Raw genomic sequence first — 5,501 nt, forward strand, 5'->3', positions numbered from 1 at the left:
GATTTTAAGTGCATTATTTACAGTTGGGTTCACAATATATCTCCATTAAGTTAATATAAATCTAGTAAGTACATAATACAAATGACTAACTGAAATACTCTGATGTACTCTCCATATAAGTTAAATAAGCAGGTTGACAGTATACAGCCTTGACATACTCTTTTTCCAATTTGGAACCAGTCCATTGTTCTATGTCCAGTTCTAACTGTTGCTTCTTGACCTGCATGCAGATTTCTCAGGAAGCAGGTAAGCAGGTAAAGCTGCTTTCTATAAAGCAGCTTTATAGAAAGCTGAAATAGTGGTTAATGAGGAACAGCAGGAGATTACACCCCAGTAAAAACTAAATATAAGTTTATGATATCAATAATCTTTCGGCCAAAATGAATGAAATGTTTCTTCTACAAGTTTGAATGAATATTCAAGGAAATATGGAAGTGCCTCTACTTGCTTTCAATATATTTTCCTAACGAAGGTCTAATGTTGATCTGTTGGAAATAAACATGGGATTTCTCATCTCTTTGAAATAATGCAAAATTCTCAACTGATATATGGATAAATGCAAGTGAAATTTGGTAGTACACTGCTATTCTCCAACATAAACTTTACAAATCTTGATATCTTAATCAACTGCATAAGAAGATAGAAGAAGGAAAGGAAGGAGTAGAAGAAGGGGTGGAGGAAAGAAAGAAGAGGGGGAAGGAGGGTGGGTGAATAAGGCAGAGTCTTGCTTCGCCATGAGTTTGTTGCTTAGATAAAATGGCTCTGCTAAGCTCAACATTTTGATCCTTTCTGCTTTGATCTCACAGAACTCTTTCATAATAGTAAGACTTTGTTCGACAGTAACTAGGAGATGCAAGATATAAGATCATTGAACAAAATTTGTTGTCACTCCTGGCACTTCACTCCACAATATACGTGAACTTAGGACATCGCAACACACTTTATTTCTATACTATCAGTTCAGTTCAGTTCAGTCACTCAGTTGTGTCCAACTCTTTGCATGGACTGCAGCACGCCAGGCTTCCCTTTCCATCACCAACTCCCAGAGCCTACTCAAACTCATGTCTATTGCGTCAGTGATGCCATCCAACAATCTCATCCTCTGTCATCCCCTTCTCCTCCTACTTTCAGTCTTTCCCAGCATCAGGGTTTTTTCCAGTGAGTCAGCTCTTTGCATCAGGTGGCCAAAGTATTGGAGTTTCAGCTTCAGCATCAGTCCTTCCAATGAATATTCAGAACTGATTTCCTTTAGGATGGACTGGTTGGATCTCCTTGCAGTCCAAGGGACTCTTGAGTCTTCTCAAACACCACAGTTCCAAAGCATCAATTCTTTGGTGCTCAGCTTTCTTTATAGTCCAACACTCACGTCCATACATGACTACTGAAAAAACCATAGCTTTGACTAGACAGACCTTTGTTGGCAAAGTAATGTCTCTGCTTTTTAATATGCTCTCTAGGTTGGTCATAGCTTTTCTTCCAAGGAGCAAGTGTCTTTTAATTTCATGGCTTCAGTCACCATCTGCAGTGATTTTGGAGCCCAAGAAAATAAAGTCTGTCACTGTTTCCATTGTTTCTCCACCTATTCATCATGAAGTAATAGGAACAGTTGCCATGATCTTAGTTTTTTGAATGTTGAGTTTTAAGCCAGGTTTTTCACTTTCTTCTTTCACTTTCATCAAGAGGCTCTTTAGTTCTTCTTCACTTTCTGCCATATGGGTGTTGTCATCTGTGTATCTGAGGTTATCGATATTTCTCCCAGCAAGCTTGATTCGAGTCTATGCTTCATGCCTGGCATTTTGCACGATGTACTCTCCATATAAGTTAAATAAGCAGGTTGACAGTATACAGCTTTGACATACTCTTTTTCCAATTTGGAACCAGTCCGTTGTTCCATGTCCAGTTCTAACTGTTGCTTCTTGACTTGCATACAGATTTCTCAGGAAGCAGGTAAGGTGGTCTGGTATTCCCATCTCTTTAAGAATTTTCCACAGAATGGTGTGATCCACACAGTCTATAATTCACCCTTATCAGAAATATGGATAAGATAGAAAAAGAAACACAAGCCCAATGTAGGTTTACATTATCTTGCCTAAAGGAGGCTTCCCTAACTACAAAATGTTGAATTGCCCATCACTACCCTGGAGGTTATTTCACCCCAGGACAAGGCACTACAATTAAGTTCAGTAAGAGTGTTCACCATGCATTTTTTCATTCATTCATTTTTAATAAAATGGAGGATAGCAATTCTGACATAGGAAGTAGAAAAGTGAGCCACTATAACACTTTGACTTCAGACATGCTACAAGGCAGATTAATTTTAAGAAAGAGTACTTTTAGAATTTAGGAAATGAGAAGTTGATTCTCTTAAAAATGTAAGACATGGAACCTGTTCTCCAAGGTTGGAAACAGAAAATCCACATATGGAATCTCAATCTCCAAGCATAGAACCTGACACTCCTATATGAAATATGGACTTTCAAGCATTGATTTAGGTCTTTTTAGGTCTAGTATTACCTCTCCAAGCATATAATCTGATTTAGGTCCAATTATACCTTCCCAAGCATATAATCTGATCCTCTACATGATAATCCACTGAACAGGGAAGGGACTTAGACCTCCCAGCATAGAACTTTGTTCTCTAAGCATGAAAACCTATAAAGCAGGTATAAAATATGTCCCGTCAAAGCCCTGCCCATCTGCCGCCACCCACTTTGGACACAGAACATCCCGTCATGGATAAAAATGAGCTGGTACAGAAGGCCAAACTGGCCAAGCAGGCTGAGCGATGTGATGACATGGCAGCCTGCATGAAGTCTGCAACTGAGCCAGGAGCCGAAGTAGCCAATGAGGAGAGGAGTCTTCTCTCAGTTGCTTGTAAAAATGTTGTAGGAGCCCATAGGTCATCTTGGAGGGTGCTCTCAAGTATTGAGCAAAAGACGGAAGGTGCTGAGAAAAAAACAGAAGATGACTCGAGAATACAGAGAGAAAATAGAGCCCAAGCTAGGACATATCTTCAATGATGTACTGTCACTTTTGGAAGAGTTCTTTTTTAAAAATTAATTTATTTTAATTGGAGGATAATTGTTTTACAATATTGTGATGGTTTTGCCATATATCAACGTGAATGGGCCACAGGCATACATCTGTCCCCACCATCCTGAACTCCCCTCCCATCTCCCTCCTCACCCTATCCCTCTGGTTTGTCCCAGAGCACTGATTGTGTGCCCTGCCTCATGCATCGAACTTGCATGTGTTTCAATGCTTTTCTCTCAAATTATCCCACCCTCGCCTTCCCCCACGGAGTCCAAGAGTCTGTTCTTTACATCTGTGTCTCCTTTGCTGCCCTGCCTGTAGGATCATCGGTACCATCTTTCTAAATTCCATATATATGGAATACACATATATGAGTAGCTGCTGCTGCTGCTAAGTCGCTTCAGTCGTGTCCAACTCTGTGTGACCCCATAGACGGCAGCTAATTAGGCTCCTCTGTCCCTGGGATTCTCCAGGCAAGAACACTGGAGTGGCTTGCCATTTCCTTCTCCAATGCATGAAAGTGAAAGTGAAGTCGCTCAGTCGTGCCCAACTCTTAGCGACCCCATGGACTGCAGCCCACCAGTCTCCTCTGTCCATGGGATTTTCCAGGCAAGAGTACTGGAGTGGGGTGCCATTGCCTTCCCCGATACATATGCGTTAATATGCAGTATTTATCTTTCTCTTTCTGACTTACTTCACTTTGTAATAAGCTCCAGGTTCATTCACCTCATCAGAACTGACTCAAATGTGTTTCTTTTTATAGCTGAGTAATCTTCCACTGTGTATATGTGCCACAGCTTTCTTATCCATTTATCTGTGGATGGCCATCTAGGTTGCTTCCATGTCCTAGCTATTGTTATACAGTGCTGCAGTGAACACTGGGGTTCATGTGTCTCTTAATTCTGGTTTCCTTGAGGTGTACGCCCAGCAGTGTGATTATTGGGTTGTATGGCAGTTCTATTCCCAGTTTTTAAAGAAATCTCTACACTGTTCTCCATAGCAGCTGGACCAGTTTGCATTCCCACCAACAGTGTAAGAGGGTTCCTTTTCTCCACACCTTCTCTAGCATTTCTTATTTATAGATTTTTTTTTTTGATGATGGCCATTCTGCCCAATGTGGGGTGATAACCACATTGTGGTTTTGATTTGCATTTCTCTCATGAGTGATGTTGAGCATCTTTTCATGTGTTTATTAGCATCTGTAGGTTCTCTTTGGATAAATGTCTGTCTAGGTCTTTTGCCCACTTTTTGATTGGGTTGTTTTTCTGGTATTGAGCTGCGTGAGCTGCTTGTATATTTTGGAGATTAATTCTGTGTCAGTTGTTTTGTTTGCTATTATTTTCTCCCATTCTCAGGACTGTTTTTTCACCTTGCTTATAGTTTCCTTCATTGTGCAAAAGCTCTTAAATTTAGTGAAGTTCCTCAGTCGTGTCTGACTCTTTGTGACCCCATGGACTGTAGCCTACCAGGCTCCTCTGTCCTTGGGATTTTCCAGGCAAGAGTACTGGAGTGGGTTGCCATTTAATTTGTTTGCCATCCCATTTGTTTATTTTTGTTTTTATTGGAAGAGTTCTTGATCCCCAATGCTTCACAAGCAGAGAGCAAAGTCTTCTGTTTGAAAATAAAACAAGACTACTACCATTCCTTGGTTGAGGTTGCTGCTGGTGATGACAAGAAAGGGATTGTAAAGCAGACACAGCAAGCATACTGAGAAGCTTTTGAAATCAGCTAAAAGAAAATGCAACCAACACATCCTATCAGATTGGGTCTGGCCCTTAACTTTTCTGTTTTGTATGACGAGATTTTCAACTTCCTGAGAAAGTCTGCTTTCTTGCAAAGACAGCATTTGGTGAAGCCATTGCTGAACTTGGTGCATTCAGTGAAGAGTCATACAAAGATGGCACGCGAACAGTGCAGCTACTGGGAGACAGCTTGACATGGTGGACATCGGATACCCAAGGAGACAAAGCTGAAGTAGGAGAAGGAGGGGAAAAATAACCTGACTTCTAACACTGTCTGCCTCATTCTGAAATTTACACAGTGGACCATTTGTCATCTGTGCTGTCCCACAAATAGTTTTTTGCTTATGATTTATGACAGGTTTATGCTACTTCTATATGAATTTCCCATGTGATTTTTTATGTTTAATATTAAGGGAATAGAGCCAGTTAACATTTAGGGAGAGTTACCTGTTTTCATCTTGAAGTGGTCAATATGGGGATGTGGAATTTTTATACATTATAAATATTTGGCACAGTACTTTTGGTACATTGTGGCTTCACCAGGGCCGGTGTTAAAACTGCTTCCATGTCTAAGCAAAGAAAACTGCCTATGTATTGGTTTGTCCTGGTGGAGAATAAAAGGGCTAATTGGTTCCAGTCACAGGTATATCTGTGGGTGCTTTTAGATTCGGAGCACTCACAAGGCTATAGTAGAAGTGGATATCCCATGGATATTGCATGTTAAAC

At 40.6% G+C, this 5,501-nt stretch overlaps 1 pseudogene; it reads left to right on the plus strand.

Moving 5' to 3' along the window:
- The first annotated feature begins 2,732 nt into the window (after positions 1-2,732).
- On the plus strand, positions 2,733-5,034 carry LOC120879878 (annotated as a pseudogene).
- The last annotated feature ends 467 nt before the right edge of the window (positions 5,035-5,501 follow it).

This window comes from Oryx dammah, unplaced genomic scaffold, assembly GCF_014754425.2.
Source record: "Oryx dammah isolate SB20612 unplaced genomic scaffold, SCBI_Odam_1.1 HiC_scaffold_21, whole genome shotgun sequence".
Taxonomy (NCBI): domain Eukaryota; kingdom Metazoa; phylum Chordata; class Mammalia; order Artiodactyla; family Bovidae; genus Oryx; species Oryx dammah.